The sequence below is a fragment of the Dasypus novemcinctus genome, chromosome 12 (genome assembly GCF_030445035.2).
Source record: "Dasypus novemcinctus isolate mDasNov1 chromosome 12, mDasNov1.1.hap2, whole genome shotgun sequence".
NCBI classification, from domain to species: Eukaryota; Metazoa; Chordata; class Mammalia; order Cingulata; family Dasypodidae; genus Dasypus; species Dasypus novemcinctus.
Window position 1 is genome coordinate 33,977,730 of NC_080684.1, and position 20,494 is coordinate 33,998,223.

The 20,494-nt window shown below is 49.9% G+C and overlaps 1 pseudogene; it reads right to left on the reverse strand.

Annotated features, from left to right (window-relative positions):
- Positions 1–2,697: 2,697 nt before the first annotated feature.
- On the reverse strand, positions 2,698–19,387 carry LOC101427291 (keratin, type II cuticular Hb5-like; annotated as a pseudogene).
- Positions 19,388–20,494: the final 1,107 nt, after the last annotated feature.

Genomic DNA, 20,494 nt, shown 5'->3' on the forward strand with positions numbered 1-20,494 from the left:
TTTCGTTCCGGCTTCCCAGGCAAGCGCCTGTATAATGAGATCTCCAGGGCGTGGTGGACCCTCTGCCCAGCGTCCTGGGAGAGCAGAGGTGATGGGGGTTTGAATCTACACATGCCTCCAGGGGCCCTCATGTCACCTTCCAGCTCTTTCCTTCCAGTGTCAGAAGCCAGGAAAGGAGGGTGAGCCAGCCTTCCTGCCCGGGAGCAGCTAATGGCACTGATGAGCCAGAATGTTTCTCCTGAAGGAACAATCAGGTAATGCAGCAGAAAAGCAGATGGACTCCAGCATTCCCCAGCCCCGAGTGTGGATCCCGGATTGGCCATGTGACCCTAGTGAAGTTACGTGACTTCTCTCCGCCTTAAATCCTGGCGTGGAAGCTGAGGCTAAGCGGCCTGTTGCTGTGAGGGCTGCAGGCAGGTGCCGCTCTCCTCTCCCCTTCTCCCTTTGCCTCACCCCGCGGTTTGTGTGGCCCAGACAGTAGCTCTGCCCTTTCGGGAAAGCCAAAGGAGAAATGCGAAGGGGTTTCCCTGATCCTGTGAGCATCAAGGAAAGCCACCTTCACAGCCAGAATTATCCAACCCTCCTCTTCCTTCCGCCCACATCAGTCAGCGATTCTCAGACGCTAGTGGTTGTAGAAATTACCCGGAGTTTATTAAAATGCAGATTCCTAGGTTCTACCCTAGAACTTCCGAGGTGGTCCTTGAAGACCGGGTCCCGCTGCAGGCGGTGGTCCATGAACCACAATCAGGACGGGTTCTGAAAGCGGGTTGGGAAAGCAGCAAAGGAGGCAGGCATTAACTTGACTACTGGAGAGAAAGCCTTTGCCATTGACATTTAACCCCATACACCCAAAGGGAGAAAGAGCCTCGCAGGAATCACCCCAATACAATAAAATCCCAAACAACCAATAACAAAAATACTCAGCTGATTAATGAGCCTCAGTAAGCGTTTCAACCCAGACACGTGCAAGTTTGGGGATGCTGATACTTCTCTCCCCAGAGTCCCAGCCCCACGTCCCCCGCTGCCCCTCCAGGCCCAGACGACCATCCCAGCCCCTCTCCGCCCCCACTCACTGCATACCCTCTACCTGCTCCCTTCCCAGAGGGCCTGGCACACAGTCGGTACTTAACAACTGTCTGTTACACAAAAGTTAATTAGGGAAGACAATGACTAAACAGTTGGATACAAAAATCCTTTGCATCCTTTTTCCTGGGCAGGAAAAGGGGGTGGGCCAATGGAGGTGGCAACAAATGCAAGTGCAGGATTTACAGTCAAAGAACAAAGAACCACTTCAAGAGGAAGGAAAAGGGGAAGGTAGGTCTTTTCTGAACTCCCTGTAAGGATAATTTGCTACACTGACATTCAGGCCTGAGAGCGAGATTTCCCCTCCTGCCTCCTCTCCCCACTCCCTGCTCCCATCAGACTCCAGCCACACAGAGTGCCAGCCCCTCTATGCAAACCATACAGATCTGGCACTGGAGCAGCCCCCCGTGCCAGAGCGGGAGCAGAGAACGCCCCTGCCAGCGGCCAGGCCCCCCGGCCACATGTCACTGGGGACCTAAGGTCCCCACAGCCCTGGGGACGGCTCACATCTGTGGACAGAAACAACAAGGTCAGCGTCCTCTTCCACCCCAGATGTGGAATCTTTTAGAACCAACGGTTAACTCTCTTCACACTTGGAGGGACCAGTGACATGAATCTTTTAAAACTACAGATGAGGGAAATGGATGTGGCTCAAGCAGTTGGGCTCCCGATTGCCATAGAGGAGGTCCAGGGTTCGATGCCCAGGGCCCCCTGGTGAGGGCAAGCTGGCCCACATGGTGAGCTGGCCCACACGGGAGTGCCACCCCATGGGGGAATGCCGCCCAGCACAGGAGTGACCTCTGCGCAGGAGTGCTGGCCAACGCGGAGAGCTGGCGCAGCAAGGTGACACAACAAGAGACACAGAGGAGAGAAAATAAGACGTAGCAGAAAAGGGAGCTGAGGTGGCACAAGAGAGTAATCGCCTTTCTCCCACTCTGGAAGGTTCCAGGATCAGTTCCCAGAGTCTCCTAATGAGAAAATACAGCACACAGAGAAGAGCACACAGTGAATGGACATAGAGAGCAGACAACGGGGGACAGAGTAATTAATTAATTAATTAATTAAACTACAAATGAACTTAAACTCATAGCCATCTGTTTCTTGAGGGAGGGTAGCCAAATAGGACACCTAACTTCTTGGCCCAGTTGGTGTTGAGACATGTTTATACCATCAGCAAAAACTGATGGATTGCCTCAGATGACTCACCTAGAAATACGGTGGCTAGGAAGGTGAGGGGAACAGATAGAGCAGCAGCAAATACCTAGCCTGGAGGGGCTGTGTACCTATTGGATTAAAGATTTAAGAGTTGCCTGCAATGGCCCCAAATGATCAGAATATAGTTTAGTATTTCTTCTGTGGTACGTGTACCCCTTGAAGAGTAGTCCATGTGTAACTGAAAGCCCCAGGCTATTTTCACAGAACCAAATAGAGGGTTAGACTCTGCCACACTCCTTAGCTTAGGCTTCCAGGAGGTCCCAGATGGATCCATGCAGGGGCCAGGTGTGTTGGGCTGTCCATTTGTCCAGATCGCAGAGCTCTTCAGCTCCGGTCGCCCTCGCCCAGGGCTCCCCAGCAGAGGCTCGCTCCCCAGTTAGATGCAGCCCGATGCTAAGACTATGGACACCCAGGAAAGCCATGCATCCCAATCCAGGCACACAGCCACTTACAGATATTGACCGAGCCCACTCCTTCACACAGCCTGCAGGGAGAAGAGGGGAGGAGCAGTTAGCACAGGGATCCTCTGCTTTTGTGGCAAAGACCTGCTCCCCCCATCCAGAAGGAGCAGAGAGGAGCTGAGGGGCCAGCATACAGCAGACAGACTCAGGGTTGGCCCTGCTCACCAGCCTCCCCAAAGGACAGGAGCAGAACCCAAAAAGCCATATTATGCCTTGTTTGCTTCTCAACCATGGAGAATTGAGGGACTGACAGGGGAGGAAGGGGTCTTCCTCCTGGTCCCTTGGCTGGAATGTCCAGCAAAGCCAAAGAGTAGGTGGTGTGTGCAGCTACTGCCGAGCTGGGCACCTCTGGGTGGGAAAAGACTTAGGTGTCATCCAAATTGACTCATTCTCATCACATGCTTTTAACCCACAAGATTTTCTTAAATGCAGGAGGAGGCTGGCTCAGATCTGGCCGGGCCACTCACCAGCTAGGTGGCCTTGGGAAAGTCCCTCAACCTTTCTGTGCCTCGGTCTCCTCAGTCATTAAATGGGGCTGATCACACCGGCCTTGTAGACCTGTTAGAAGGTTTACTTGAGTTCTGCATGGAAAGTGCCTAAAACAGATGGGAACTTAAAACTAAGCCCCTGTAAGTGTGTACTCTTAACATTATAAAAATCTCATTAATAATGAGACATCCTAAATGGGTTATTCATAAAGCACTCCCTCCTCCCTCACACCTGCTGGCACTTTCTCTTCTACCTCTCCATGTGTTTTAACCAATCAGCTTCAAATCTTTTTCTCCAGGAAAGCTCCACTCTGATTCATTCTGCTTGACTCAGAATATGTCTTTACCCCATACCTTTCAACATGGATATATTCATTAAAGATGGCTCAATTTCCTGCCACAAAGATCTGACATTTTTGCCTTGGAACTGTGCCCCTCCAGAGGACTCAGCCAATCCCAATCCCCATCATGGAGTCTGTGGAAGCCAAACTGCTGATGAGTGGTAATCTCTAAACCAAACTCAGCATGTAAATGCATTACCTTCCCCCCAGCATGGGACATGACTCCTGGGGATGAACCTCCCTGGCACCGAGGGATTACTACCACCAGCTGGTGATGTAACTCAAAAAAAAACTTGAATAAAAGGGGTAAATGGTAAAGACAAATGAGTCAATATGGCTAAGAGACTTCAAAATGAGTCAGGAGGTCATCAGAGGGGTCGTGCTTACACACATTTCATCAGGATCCCAGAGACAGCCAAGTAGATACAATCTCAGGTACAGGTGTTCCTGAGGGCTATGGAGACATACAGATTCTATCATCATTAAAGATGGCTCTGGAGTTCATTGCCTTGCCAGTGAGCCCTACTTTGGAATTTGTGCTCCTGATTGTGATGGAGTTGGACTCAGATGTGACCTTTCTACATGTGCCTCTTCTGTCACTTTTACTGAACCAGTGATTGGTGTTGGGGTTTGTGTATGCTCAGGAGACTTGAATCTCTGGACTGCCCATATGCCAGGTGGGCCCTGAGCCTCAGCAGAGTTGCAACACCTGCTGTCCGGTTCATTAGACATACCCAGGTCAGCTGATAGGGAGGTGAGAAGTCAACCACCACACCAGGGAACTGAGAGTGTTTATAACTGCAAGCAGGAGAATCGCATCCATCAGCCATGTGGGATCTAAGCCCCCTCTCGATTTAGAGGTGGAGTGGACATCACCATCCCAGGGTCCACAGAATGGAAGAATAAAATGTGGATTAGAGTGGACTTACTGATATTCTACTATAAAACTATTGGGACTAGTAATAGAAGAAATTGTAGCATCGATATGGAGATGGTGGCCACAGGAGTTGCTGAGGGCTGGGGGAGGGAGGAAGAGGTGTGATATGGGGCATTTTCTGGACTTGGAGTTGTCCTGAATAATATTGCAGGGACAGATGCAAAACTTTGTTTATCCTGCCATAAGCCACTGGATGGACTGGGGGAGAGTATGAACTACAATGTAAACTATGGTCCATGCAGTGTGGCCGTGCTCCAGGGTGTGTTCACCAAATGCAATGAGTGTGCCTCACTGATGAAAGGGGATGTTGATGTGGGAGGTGTGGGGTGTGGGGGGAGAGTGGGTATATGGGAACCACTTATGTTTTTTGACGTAACGTTTTGTGTGATCTATTTATCTTTTTTTTAAAAGATGATAAAAAATTCTAAAAATCAAAAAATGGACTTTTGATAAGATTACTTCAGTTAAAGTATGGCCCAGCTGAATCAAGATGGGTCTTAATCCTATTACTGAAGGCCTTGTAGGGAAGGTCTCAGAGAGAGTGAAAGCCAAAGGCAGCAGCCAAAAGCTGAATGCCCACAGAACCTGAAGAGAAGGGAAAAACCAGGAGAGGCAGCCACGTGTACTGCCATGTGGCAGAAAAGCCTAGGGCCAAGGACGGCCAGCAGCCAGGCACAGAGCGCCACTGTCTTCTAGGAGAAAGCATCACCTTGATGATGCCTTGACTTTGCATTTCTCCTAGCCCCAAAACAATGACCCAATTAATTCCCATTGTTTAAGCCAAAAGAAAAAAAAATGCTGGCAGTGGCCACTCCAAGTTACGTGGTGGCTGCTTCTACTTTCATATCTTCTGTATTTTCTGCAATGCGCATGACTTGTATAAACAAATTAAACATTTTAAATGCCAAGAGGAAAAGGTCTGTTAAAAAGATCAAAGTCTATCATGGGGAATGGATGTAGCTCAAGTGGTTGAGCGCCTGCTTTCCATGTACAAGGTCCTGGGTTCGATCCCCAGTACCTCCTAAAAACAAAAAAGATCAAAGCCCAACAATACAAAAAATACTGTAAAATGTAGACACCTTTTAAAATCTTGTGTGTTGGGGACAGTGGATCATTCATTATATGAATACATTAATACATTCGTTATACTATCAAAGTGAAAATAAATATCATAGTATAAATGCCACGTGCCTCAGGAAATGCTCGTGAGTAGGTAGGGGCTTAATGGTCCATAGGGGAAGTTAGTGCTGGTGGCTTCCCCAAAGCACTGAGAAAAGTTTCCCTGCTATGGTCAAACATGGTGCAAATCCAGCTGCAAGGCCCTTCTACCTTCTACCTTCAGTGCTGCTTCACGCCAGATTTCTAACGCTAACCGGATTTATAAGGAGCTATCCAGGGCTTCCTGGGATAGTCTCAGGGTGATACTAAACTGCTCCCTGTGTGCTAACTCTGTTCCATTAACTCATTTAATCCTTGCAACAACCTGAAGAGGTCGGTACTAGGAGTATCTCTGCTTTACAGATGAAGACACAGAGACATAAAAAGCCACAAAGCCGAGAAGCAATGGAGCTGGGGTTTGAACCCATGCAGTCTGGCTCAGAGACTGCTCTTTACCTCTAGCCTCCACTGCCCAGGCCAGTCCACTCCCCTCTGCTGGAAGCCAGCCAGAGACAGTGATGGCGTGGGCACCTCTAGGCCGGAGGCCCGTCACCCGGGGGTGACACCACGTTTCCCCTTCACATGCTGTCGTCACGTGCCCCTGATTCTCAGACCTTCCCCATGGCCTGAGGTGTCCTGTCCCTTTCCCATCCCCTCGTCTCTTCTGCCCTTTTTCCAGGACGCCTCCCATCAGAATCAACCTCCCTGTCCCTGCCTTCAGAGGCGCAGTCACCTGGAGGAATTGCCTCCCCTGGCAGGCAAGAACCCTGCACTGCTCCTTTCTACTCCCTGGTTCTAGCACCGAGCTTCCCAGGTGGCTGGAATTCTTCATCTGTGCACCCTCAATCACATGGTCTTTAGCCAAATTTCTGAATCATTCTGAATCATTCTGGCAAGGTGGCAGAAATATCCTTTTGGCCGCCTGGGTAAAGAGGTTGCCTTGGAATGAGCCTGAGGGGACAGCGTAGGAGAGGAACGGGCACGGAAGTGCCAACAGGAGCCTGGGTTAACCTCAGCTTAGCTGCCGAGCAGCTGTGGTCCTGAGCAAGGCCTTCCCAGTCTGTAAAATGGGGGAGTGGCTGGGCTCCACTTTCTCTGCAGTCTCTTCCCGTCTGAGCATTCTTTGCCTGGAGGGTTAGAGTCCAGTGAGGCATTATGCTAGCCCTGAACAGGGGTGCGGAGGGGCCCGGAGCCCCGTCCTCACCTGCGCTCCTCGCCCTCCAGCAGGCGCCGGTAGGTGGCGATCTCGATGTCCAGGCCCAGCTTGGAGTTCATCACCTCCTGGTACTCCTGAGCAGGCAGGCCATGTCCTGCTTGGCCTTCTGCAGGGCGCCCTCCAGCCCCGCCAGCTTGGCCTTGGCGTCGGCGAGGGCCGCCTCGCCCCGCTGCTCCGCCTCGGCCACCGCGGCCTCCAGCTTGGCACGCTGCGGGGACAGAGACGAGGGAAGGGCCGGAAGAGGGTGCAGGCTGTGGGCCCTGCTGATGTCCAGGGGCCTCGGTCAGCAGACTTCTCTTCCCTTCAGACCGGTCCATTTTTTAACTTTGTAGTTTTTTATTAAAGTGCACGAATGGGGAATTAATTAAGAGAGAAATAATAGCCCATTTGGAGCCTTTCTCCTTCATCTTTATACCGTAAAACTCAAATTCACGGTAAGCCATTAGAGAGCGCAGATGTTAGCATTGGAATGGGAATGGTAGTAATAATTAGTGATGCTGCCTTATTTTCACAGACTGTTGTTATCTTATTTGACCTTCAAAAGTTACACACTGTGAGCTTGTCAGAACAGGTATTATTATTACTGTTATGCAGATGAAGAAAGCCAGGCTCAGCAAGGCTGTGATTTGCCCTCGGCTGCCCAATTAATTACCGCCAAGCCCTGGATTTCAGTGTCTTCTTTAAGGGGTCTCTCTCTCTCTCTCTCTCTTATAAATTTTTATTGTGGTAAAATATATATAACTTTAGTTTTACCACCTTACCCATTTCTAAGTGTACAATTGAGTGACATTAAATACATTCACAATGTTGTATAACCATCACCACTATTTTTCCAAGACTTTTTCATCAGCCCAAACAGAAACTCTGTACCCATTAAGCAGTAGCTCTCCGTTCCCTCCTTCCCAGCCCCCAGTAACCTCTGGTCTACTTTCATCTCTATGAATTTACCTATCTAGACATAAGTGGAATCATTCAGTATTTGTCTTTCTGTGTCTGGCTTCTTTCACTTAGCATGTTTTCAATATTCATCCACACCGTAGCATGCGTCAGAACTTCATTCTTTTTATGGCTGAAGAATATTCCATTATATATACTGCATTTTGTCTATCCATTCCTGTTGCTGGACACCTGAGTTGTTTGTACCTTTTGGCTATGGTGAACAAGGTTACGATAAGCATTGGCGTTCATCCACTTGAGTCCCTGCTTTCAATTCTTTGGAGTATACACCTAGGAGTAGAATTGCCAGGTCATATGCTAATTCTAGGTTTAATTTTTTTCAGGAACTGCCAAACTGTTTCCCACAGTGGCTGTGCCATTTTACATTCCCACCTGCAAAGCATGAATTTCAATCTCTTCGCATCTCGCCAACACTGGTTATTTTCCATTTTTTATGACAGCCATCATAGTGGGTGTGGTTGGAGTCTCATATTTGGGGCCATCATGATCCACACGAACAGAATTTCCCATTTACATCAACTCCCAATACACACAACCACAGCCCTTCCCTTTTTGGCCCTACTTAAGGAAGCGTATCAACATGTGAGTAAGAGTAATGTCCTTATGGGGGTAACTTTGAATCTTTTCAAACTTCATTTCTGAAAAGTAAAGCATTCCCGTATTTCCATACTTTTGTTACTAATAGCAACAAAATTACATGTGCTCTATCTTACATAGTAGTTGAGAGCAGCCACCCAGAAGGGAGCAGACAGAAAGTGAACTGGGAACTTGGCATGATGATAGAGAGCGCATCACAGAGCAGTGGGGGGAAATGGATTACAGAGTAAATTGTCTCACTATATGGAGAACTATTAAATGAGAACCCTACTCACTCCATATACACAACCCATTCAGATGGATTAAAGACCTCAATGTGAGAGGTAAAACCACAAAACTAATAGAGAACAAAATAGAAGAGGCTACCTCTATGACTCTCTTTTTTTTTAAAGTTTTATTTATTTATTTATTTCTCTCCCCTTCCCTCACCCCAGTTGTCTGTTCTGTGTGTCTATCTGCTGCGTATTCTTCTTTGTCCGCTTCTGTTGTCAGCAGCGCGGGAGTCTGTGTTTTCTTTTTTGTTGTTGTTGCGTCATCTTGTTGTGTCAGCTCTCCGTGTGTACGGTGTCATTCTTGGGCAGGCTGCACTTTCTTTCGTGCTGGGCGGCTCTCCTTACGGGGCGCACTCCTTGAGCGTGGGGCTCCCCTACTCAGGGGACACCCCTGCGTGGCAGGGCACTCCTTGCGCGCATCAGCACTGCGCGTGGGCCAGCTCCACACAGGTCAAGGAGGCCCGGGGTTTGAATCGTGGACCTCCCATGTGGTAGACGGATGCCCTCACCACTGGGCCAAGTCCGCTTCCTACCTCTATGATCTCAAAACTTTGTAAGTACAAACCATTAGGGGAAGAACTGAGGATCTGGCCACATGCAAATTAAAGCTTTCTACTTCGGGACACACCCCAGAGTAAACTAAACAAAGTGACATTGAGAGAAGATTAACTACATGCAACATATATAACTGACAAAGGCTCATCTGTTACAGTGCACAAGGAGATGCAGCAAGGCATCAAGGAAGAAGACAGGAATACCAAGGGAAAAACGGACCTTCTTAGAAATGGTCTTCTTAGAAAGGGAAATACAAATGACTAGTAAGTGTATGAGAAGACTTTCCACCTCACTAGACTCACTAGTAACAAGAGAACTGAAAATTAAAGCAACGGTTAAATACCAGATTATACCTATTAAAGCCAGACAGTTTGAGAAGAACAAGTGCTGGAAGCAGTGGCCCCCAGGTGCTGAGAAAGGAGCATGTTAGACCCAGCCCTCGTAGTACACAGTGAAAGTAAAGACATGCACATGTTTCTCACTTTTGCCATCAAAACATCTCACTTAAGTGTATCTAAAGGCATGTGTAACAATGCTTGTGACACAGATGATTGTAGCGCCAAGCTGGATACCCATCAGAGGGGAACGGATGGGAAGCATGGTCAGCGTGTGTTACAGAACCCTCCTGCAGCAGTCGGAAATAGTGAAACAGAAAACTTACAGCACTATGAAAGGATTTCAAAACCATAAGGCAAGAGCCAGAAAGAGCTCTATGGCAGAATATCGTGGTGTGCATTTAAAATACCAAAAATTTTATATAAATCTATTTTCAAGTCCACACACATATAAATATACACATGAAAAATGGGCTGTAAGGACATACGTATATTAAAGACACGAGAATGAGCACTGGAGATGGAGGGCGGAGTTGGGATTGAAAATGGGGGAAACAAATCACTTTTTTTTTTTTTTGCTTTTTTTTTACTTTTTTTGTCCTTATTTATTTTTTTAATGTTACATTTTAAAAAATGAGGTCCCCATATACTCCCACCCCCTTTCCTCCCACTCCTCCCCCACTAACAATAACCTCCTCCATCATCATGAGACATTCATTGCACTTGGTGAATACATCTCTGAGCACCGCTGCACCTCATGGTCAATGGTCCACACCATAGCCCATACTCTCCCACAGTCTACCCAGTGGGCCATGGGAGGACATACAATGTCCGGTAACTGTCCCCGCAGCACCACACAGGACAACTCCAACCCCCAAAAATGCCCCACAAATCACTTTAAAATAACGAAATGGACAGATGATGGCAGTGTGCCCTCTAAACCCAGCCCTGTGTGGTCAGTTCAGGTCTATGCAGATGAGGTCTATCAGGAGAGGTGTGGTAAACCAATAATTCACTTCATTCTGAGAGATTATTATATCCAATAGTTAGAGCTGTAATATAAAAATTAGAATTATAATTAATTTCTATGATATTAGAATTATTATTTACATTTATAAATGTTGGTTGCTATATTATCTATTTCTTATAATTGATTCTATTAAATCTAACCTGGCCTTATACTCTCTTTTAAAATTTGTAATTTCTTTCTATCTATTTTTCTATTTTATTTTACAATTTTACAAGAAAGGTCTTTTTAACAGCTAAAAAAAAGTCATTGATTATACACTTGGATAGATCAAATGGCATGTGAATATATCTCCATCAAACTGCTAACAAATAAATAAATAAATGTGCAAGAATAGCCAGAAATAGCAGCTATGTACAGCAGGTGAACAGAGAAATTGAAAGGGGAGGAATTTCCTTGTTGGTTTTTTTTTCTTATTATTATTGAAATAATGAAAATGCTTTAATAATGATTGAAGCGATGAACACACAACTATGTGATTTTACCAAATTCATTGATTGTTCACTTGGAAAAATTGTATACTTTATTGTATCAATAAAATTGACTTGTTCTAAAAAAAAAAAATAGGGTGGGTTTGGGGGAAAATACACCAAACCTAAGATATGGACTATAGTTAGTAGTAAGATTTTGATGATGCTTTTTCATAGTTTGTAACAACTGTATCACAACCATGCAAAGTGTTGATGGAGGGGTGATGTATGGGACCCATGTATGATGATATGCACGTTTATTTTATAGATTCACAACCCTTACTATATACTTAGTGTTTATTTGTGTTCATGTATGAATGATATCTTCAATAAGAAATATTTTTTAAAAAATAAAGAGGTGTGAATGAGAGAGTGAGAAATCAGAGGGGCGCAAGGACGGCCACTGCACTGCCCCAGACTGTTACAAGCCTCTCCACAGCCTGTAAGCCAGGAGAGCAGAGAGCGCTTCCAGAGCAGCAGGGCCACCGAGCGGGTCCCGTGTCCCCCTGACCTGCTGCTTGGTGTTCTCCACCTTGGCCGTCAGCCTCTGAATCAGCCAGTTCAGCTCGCTGAGCTCCTCCCTGGTTCTGCAGAGGTGCTCCCCCTGCTGGGTCGTGGCAGCCTTCATCTCCTCGCACTGCGGGTGGGAAGACAAGGATGTGAGAGCGGCCGGATCGCCATGTGGCTGGACAGTGGGGCTGGCTGCTTCCCCCACCCAGACTGGCCGGGCTCTGTTCCCAGAGCTGCAGCCCCTTGGGAGGGCAGTGTCATCGCTATCCCCTTTGACCAGTGGGGCAGGTGCGGATCAAACCTACCCCCAGCCGGCAGCTCCCCTTGGTCCGGTACCAGGACTCAGCCTCAGGCTGGCCGCGGCTGGCAATGTCGTCATACTGAGCCTTGATCTCAGCCACGAGGCAGTTGTCCATCTTCACCACCACCGGGGTGTCTGAGATTTGAGACCGAAGGAGGCAGATCTCCTGTAGGAGACAACAATCAGCGCCCTCATCAACAAAGCCCCCTCCGGTTCCTGTCTGCACGGAAGTCCCAAAGTCAGCGTCGACTCTGAAACCTTAGGAAATAAACTATGAAACTACCAGCAATTCAGGAAAATTCAAAAAGTGTAGCATTACGAGGAGAAGGCTGGGGAGGAATTTTGGACCGTGGCCCCAAAGCAACTCTTAAGGTGGAATTCAATTACGGCCTGGATGGGTGGAGAAAACCTCATCCGTGTGTGGACAGACTGGCTCCGCCCCTTGGGGCGCGAATTATCCAGATCAGCTGTGGTTATTTGTAAATTCAGTCAGATAATGACCAGACCTGGGGTCCGGGATTAGCTAACTGGGTTTTCACATCCCCTGAACAAACAAGTATCAAACCACTTCGTGTTGTGCTGTGTAGACTGGGAACGAATCCCGGTCTTTCGGGTTATTTTATTTATTTGTTTTGTTCTGTTTTTGCTTTTGTTTTTGTTTTCCAAGTTATTTTAAAGGAAGAGCACCATCCGCTTCCATTTGGAAGGAGGACCAAGTGGAAGGAGATCTCTGGTCCCCGAAGCCAAGGTGCTCAGGCCTGGGGATAGGGAAGGGCCGCGTTCCTGCCGAGGACCAGGCAGGCACACCCTGGAGACCCTCCTCCACCCCCTCCGCGTGCTCTTCTGGAGGCGGGAGAGACTCACTTCTTCACAGAGGGACGGCAGGAAGCCAGTGTCCTCCCTCAGCGCCCGCGTTGGCCTCGAGGTCCGCCTTGCACAAAGAGGCACCGTCGACGTCCTGGCGGAGGAGGGAGAGGATGGGGCGGCGCCGCTCCCCTCGCCACCCGCATCCCCTTAGCCCCCGCTGCGGCCCCCCAGCGGTCTCTGCCGCTGACATGTCCCCCTCCAGGCCCCTGCCCCCTTCAGTTGCCCCTGGACTTCTCGTCTTCACTTCAGGGCCCCTCCAGGAGAGACGGGATCTTTATTAGCTGCCCACCCACCGACACTGCCTCCCATCGCATAAACCTCAGTGGGACCGGGAGTTCCCAGCTGGAGGAGGACGAGGCACATCAGACCCCTCCCTAACCGGGGACCTTGCTGGAAAGGGCAGCCCAAGGTCACAGTCCAGAACGCCCGGCTGCTGCCTCTGAGCTCAGCTGGCCCACGACCGTGAACCCCTGGCGTCAACAGAGCCAGGGTGCACCCCTCCCGCACAGCATCGTTGGCTCCGGGTCAGGGGACACCCACCACACCTCCAGGGGCAGATGGTTTTCTCGGCCACCTCTGGGTTCCGTGAGTATTCACAAACAGTGGGGAATCTGGTAAGCACATTGCTAGCAAGCATTAGCGCACACTTCAGCTCAACAAGCACAGTTTTCTTCTCTAGCTTGCTTATCACCTGCAGTGCCACTGAATGGGGGCCACAGCCCATAAAACCACCAGCAAGTGGACAACCAAGCACCCCACCCTGCAGGAGGGGAGGAGGCAAGGTCCACCTGAGAGTGAAGAGACTTCAGAACAAACACACAAAAAGCCAAGTGGCAGCACGAGAACGGGGGAACGCAGCCTGCATTCCTGCGCACAGGCCAGGAGGCTCCCGTGGCCAAGCCAATGGGCCTCCAGCTGCCAGGGGGCTGAGGGCCTCGCCAGCCACGGACACCGGCCCGCACACGACAAAGCCCCTGACTCAGAGCATCCAGTGGCCTCAAGTCACTCACCTTCTTCAGCAGCACAAACTCATTCTCGGCTGTGGTCCTGAGCGCCACCTCTTCTTCATACCTGAGGAGAGAGCACACGGGGCAAAGGGCCCTGGGCCGGCCAGAGCCCTAGGTTTTCAAAACCCCTGGCTCTGCCCGTGACATTCTGTGTGGCTTGGGAGAAGAGACTTGGCCTCTCTGGTCTTCTTTATCCAGCCACAGAGAATCCATCAAAAGGACACAAATCCACATCCCTGGTGTCTGGTCCCAGCTTTGACCGAAGTCACTGTAAAACCTGCTGCACGTCATTTACTCTCACTGCATCTAGAGCTAGATTGCTTGCTGTGTAGGAAGGCCTCAATAAATACTGGTGGAATGAATGAAAGGCTAGATGCTCCCAGGCCCTCTCGGCTCTAAAGTTGTATAGAAGCATAAAGCTCTATGAAGCCACCCCCACGACGTTCTGCTGTCCAAATCACCCCACCCGCCCCCACTTTCCAACATCTAAAGACTTGAACTCCCAGAAGCAACCAGGGGCCTGGGACCTTGGCGTTTTCCCAGCCCTCCTCCACCAGCAGGCCTGGGCGCCTGCCTGGAGGCCTTCTCCCCGGAGCAGTGTGCCCCAGCTGACCGGGAAGAGCAGAGTTCCCAGAGTTCGGTTGCACAACTTGTTAATTACAGGGCAGTTGGGCTGCTATAAACGCTCAGCTCTGTCATTACCAGCCTCACACCCCGAGAGTGGGAGACAACCACGACACCTGTAAGCTGAGAAGCGGATGTGTGTTTGCGTCACCCCGAATGAAGGCCCTGGCTGGGCCCATCTAGATCAGGGGTTCTTAACAAGGGGTCCGCGAGCTTGAACTGAAATTGCAAAGACAAAAAACATTCTCGGGGGGACATGTTGGTGCAGGTGTGATATATTTATTAAATCATATACGGTAGAGTGTGGACTTGGTACAGGGTCTGTGTTTTTCATCTGACTGGCAAAGGGGTCTGTGGGACAAAAAAGGCAGAGAAGCCTGATCTAGAGGGTAAAACCTGACCATCCAGGACAAGAATTCCAAGAAGGGTTAGAATTACCGGGACTGAGAATCACCCTTCTCTCTGCCTGTATCTACAAGGTAAAGAAGGGCAAGTTAGCAGTGACCCCCGTGGCTTCGGGCTGGGTAATGGACAAACTAAACTCAGGTTAAAGCAAAAGCTCAATTGGCATCTGAATGACAGAACTTGGCAAAACAAGAGCCTAATGCTTTTCTGCCAGTTAATAAATGAATAGTCCAAGGTCTTTGGTCAGATACCTTGAAGGGCATCAGCCAGCTCGCTTGCAAGCTTGCGCTTCCAGGGTCTTTTCCTCTCCACCTGTCCTAGTGCCAATTATTCTTCAGGCCTGCTGATCCAGTTCCTCCCCCTCTCTCCATCCCTCTGTATGCATCCCGCCCTTCCCACACTGGGAGCACGTCTCTCCAAAGCTTTCCCCAAGCCCTAGGATGGGGTTCATGAGGCGAGAGCAAAGACAAGACAGAGCAGACTGATAAAGCAGAACCATCCAGTAGGTGGTCTGAGAGGACCGACTTCCGGTCATCTTGGCTTCAGGTGGACTTGGGCAGCCCCAGCCCAACACCTACCCTTGAACCTTCCCCAGGAGGTCACATCATCTGGCAAAGTCTGAAAGTGCAGGTCACAATTGTTCCCCAAGTAACACTCCATGCTCCCCTCCCAGAAAAAGCACTCAGTTCACAGAGAAGCGTTTATTCTGCACAGAATGAAATAACGTCTCTTATTCCCTATACTACTGTGCTAGTATAAAGATATCTACACCCAGGCAGGCACCTGGCAGGTGCAGTAAGGTTATGGACCTAAAAATGAGGAGATTATCCTGGATTATCCAGGTGGACCCAAGATAATTGCCTTAAAGGTGGAAGAGGAAGGCAGAGGAGTGAGAGAGATGCTCAGGAGAACAAGGCAGAGGAGAGATATGAACTATGAGGAGGATCTCCTCACCCACTGCTGGCTTTGAAGATGGAGGGGGTGAGGCATGAGCAGAGAGGAAGGTTCTAGAAGCTGAGAATGTCCCCTGGCAGCCAGCCGACAAGGAGAAAGGGACCTCAGTTCTACAACCACAGGGAACTCAAATCTCCTAAAAGCCTGAATGTCCCTGGAAATGGGTATCCCCCCCAGAACTTACTGAAAGAAGTGCAGCCCTGCCAACACACTGACTTCTGCCTGGTGAAATAAACGTGTCTTGTTTTCAGGGGCTTAATTTGCAGTATTTTGTTACAGGAGCGATTCTGAAACGAGCCCACCGTGACTCTGCCTCACTCTGATTCTGGCGCACTGGAGCACAGGAGGGGAGTTTCTGGGGTTAGGAGACCCCGCAGGCCTAACTCTGCCACCCACCAGGTCACTTGGCCTCTCTGAGCCTCAGTTGTAAACCAAGTAAGAGAGGGTCAAAACTGGTACTCCCAGTCCCCCAGACCCTATCTGGGCCACAGGTACATTTTATTTGGCCTGCACATGGTTTTATTAAAATCTGAATTAGTCACCAACCTTTAAAACGTGGGTAGTCTCAGGCAAGAGCCTGGATTTCTCGGACTTTCTTGAAAAGCCAGACACTCTGACAAGGCTGGGCCTGAGTCTGGAGGCGAGCAGGAGCTGCTGCCGGTCGGTGTAGGCGTGCCCCTGCAGCGGCTTCGGTCACGCCACCTGCCGGCCCGCATGGAAGTTACCAGCCCTAAACTAGATGATTTCCTCTTGAGCCCTAAACTTCTGGGGGGACAAGTCCGGTACAGGCAACTCTCAAATGCCCGTGCCCGTGGGCCAGGAAGCCCAGCCCTGCTTAGCGAAAAGGCATCTGCCTTGGCGTCAACGTGCTCGCCCACGGCGGGGGAAGGCGGTCCCCAGCTCGCCTGCCCTGCTCCAAAGGCGTAAGCCCACCGCACCAATGCAGCCGGCAGACCAGGGGTGCCTTCTAAAGGAAGGATGCTGGAGGGTGGGGGGTGGTTCCCAGCAGCCCCAGGGGAGCGGAAGGCCAGCCTCCTGCGGCTGTGAGTCCCTCTCTCCAGCCCCGGAACTGACCCCTCACAACAGAGGAGTAGCATATATTGGCAATGCCCAACGGCCACATGCAAGGACCCCTCCAGCATGTCCTGGCAATGCCCAATGGCCATGTGCAAGAACCCCTCCAGCATGTACTGGCAATGCCCAATGGCCACGTGCAAGGACCCCTCCAGCGTCTGCTCAGGGCCCTCGCTGGGCTTTGGAGCAAATGAGGGAGAGGAGCCCCCTCCTGGCAGGCACAGTGCCCCACCCCCCCAGCCCAGGCTGGACTTCACCACCACCCCCCCATCCTGGCTGGTGTCCTTGTGCATCCACTAGCCTGCATGACTCCAGGACCAGCTCCTTGTGCCAGGGGGAGGGAGCAGTGCCTTGGCCAGCCGACACTGTGTTAAGAAGAGTTGTGACAGCAGCTTTGCTGGATAATGCACCTGTACCTAAGGCTGCTGTTTGTCTGAGGGCAGAAGCCCTGCCCTTCCTCACCCTGGCACGTGTCTTCTTACATGCACACCAGTCAGCCCTAAAGATGAGCCTTACGGAAAGTCTGAGGTCATGTATATTACTAGAGGGAAAGCCAAAAACTGTAACATGGGACTGTGTAAGACACTAAACCTCATGTAAAACATGAATATAGGCGATATTGCACACAGAAGACTGTTTTTACAAAATATAAATACAAATATACTAGAGAGAAGGACAAAGAATAAAAGCTATGTACAGTAGGGGAGGCATAGATTGAGAGGTGATTAGTTTTGTTTATTATTATTATTGGAATAATGAAAGTACTCTGGGAAATCACTCTGGGAATGATTGGGATGATGAATGTACAAACGTGATTACACCAAATACCATTGATTGTACTCTTTAGGTGGATTTATATCTTATTAAAATATAACAATAAAATTGATTTGTTTAAAAAAAATTATAAAATGTAAAAAGAAATGGGGAAATAAGTATCCAAGGGCGAATATGTATGAATAATTAACCGGCCATAGAACATTTTTTAAAATGTTTTTGGGAAGCAGATGTGGCTCAAGCGGTTGAGCTCCTGGATACCACATGGGAGGTCCCAGTGCCTCCTAAAGACAAGCAAGTCAGTGAGCTGATGCGACAGGCAGGCGTGGCAAGCTGGCACAACAAGATGACACAAGAGACGTAAGGAGGAAAACATAATGAACGACACAACAAAGCAGGGTGGAGGTGGCTCAAGTGATTAAGCACCTCCCTCCCACAGCGGAGGTCCCAGTTTCAGTTCCCAACGCTTTCTAAAAAGAAGACCAGCACACACAAATAGACACAGCAAATGCAAACAAAGAGGGGGTGGGGAGAAATAAATAAATAAATCTTTTTTAAAAAATCTTTTTGTGGTACACAACATCTCCTTTAAGTAATGTTCCAATTGAAGTGTTGATTTAATTCAACGTGCAAGTCTGACATTTTATGTAATCTTTCTAAATAAAAGACCAAAAAAAATGAGCCTTTCCTCCCTTGAACTTCAGTGGCTGTCCTTGCCCAAACATCAGACTGTGAGCTCTCAAAGAAGACATCATTGTATCAACAGAAACCAGAACTTCATCACCAACCTGAAAGAGGGCTCAGAAAGAGCAAAGCCAGAAAAGTGCAATTATACAGGCGCTCCGTGGACCATCCCCTGAATATCTCAACTCTCTGTTTTTAATCTCCGTGAGTATTGGGGCTGGTGCTTTGGGCAGAAGTCTTGGGAATCCACAGCTTTCCTACAATGTCACCACAAAGGAGCGGGAATGGAGCCTCCGGCCCCTCTTCTTCTTGGCTCCCCTCTCCAGGCTGGGGTTGGAGAGCATCAGGGGTGCCGGCCCTTCCCACACCTGCTAATTGCATAAAGGCTGATATCCAAGAGATGAAGGAATTAGGTATGTGGAGGGACAGGTGTACATTCAGCTCTCGCTGAGCATAGAACTAACAGCAGTAAACCGGCCTGGTGCTTCTGCCGATTTCACATCCATTATTGCATTTGCCTCTCGCAGCAATGTGTACAGACGGAGGCCCTGAGCTGGTGGGTGGCAGGGCCGGGACTCTGAGAAGGTGAGCCCAGTCGGCGCCTGGGCCCTGCCCCTCCCTGCCCCAGCCCAGGGGGCCACACCCAGACCCACCTTGTCGATGAAGGCAGCGAACCTGCTGTTGAGGCCCTCGAGCTGCTCCTTCCCCTGGTGCTTCACACCCTGCGCGCTGGGGTCGATCTCCTGGTTGAGGGGCGCCAGGAGGCTCTCGTTGACCGACACACTGGTGACGCAGGGGGCGCTGGGCCCTCAACGGCCCCCCACCCGGTAGCCAAAGCTGCCCCCGCTGCGCCGGGGCCAGCCGCAGGCCACCGTAATGCGCGGGGACCCCGCTGCACACAGGCTCCGGCTGCCAAAGCCTCGGGGCGCCTGTAGCCTGGCCCCCCTGGTCCCCAGGGCCGACGGGCCATGACGCTGGTGCAGCCGTGGGCCCCGGGCTTGGGCACGATGGCCGAGCAGGAGCTGAAGCTCCTGACCCTGCAGCCGGGGCTGGCGCGGTAGGAGCGGCTCGCCATGGCTCCGCTCCGCAGGGAAGTGCCAGGGAGAGCCAGCTGGGCCGACGCACAAGCCTGACGAGCCTGACGCAGGGCGGTGGTTGTTCCCGCCTTTTATCAGGGAGAGAAGAGGCCTCCGGCCAACGTAAAAGGCAGGAGAAAGTTAGGAATGCCAATTAGGGGCGTGGGAGCCTCCCTGGGCAGGCTGAGAGGAAAGCTGAACCTTGCCTCTTCTAATAGGCGTATCAAGGAGACCCCCATAAACCTGCCCCCTGCCTTCCCAACCCCACAGGCCCGGGCATCTCCATTAAGCCCCTAACTCCCCTGTGGCCCCGTTGGTAGGCCAAGGGTCATTACCCCACACGGGCACTGAGAGGCTGGGCCACTGCCTTCCTGACAGTCAAAGGGTCCCGTGTCCCACCCACGCCCCGCCCGGCCCAGCCTTCAGGGCTGACCACAGGCGTGGCCAAAGCAGCTGCTGAGGGCAGGTAGAGGGAAGAAGAGATGTGATGTGGCGGCATTTTCAGGACTTGGAGTTGTCCTGGGTGGTACTGCAGGGACAGATGCTGGACATTTTATGTCTTGCCATGGCCCACTGGGTGGACTGCAGGAGAGTGTAAACTACAATGTAAACCATTATCCATGTGGTGTGCAGCGGTGCTCCAAAATGTATTCACCAAGTGCCACAGTGATGAAAGAAGTTGTTGATGTGGGAGGAGTGGGGTGAGGCGGGTGCGGATCGCTTACATTTTTTTAATGTAACATTTTTTAATTAAACAAACACACAATTAAATAAATAAATAATTTTAAAAACACTTCAAAATGTCTAAGGGCTCCAGCAATATACCAAAACGGGGGGTGGGGGGAGTGGGATCAGTCTGCCTGTGGGGAAGAGTATTTCATCATTGACATTATTAAAATCACTGATGCACGACGATAATAAAAAGCAGGTTGATTTTTAGTCATTTTATGTATTTTTTTAAGATTTATTTTTTATTTATTTCTCTCCCCCCACCCCCCTGTCTGCTTTCTTGTGTCCATTCACTGTGTGTTCTTCTGTGTTCACTTGCATTCTCAGTGGGAATCTGTGTCTCTTTTTTGTTGCATCATCTTGCTGCATCAGCTCTC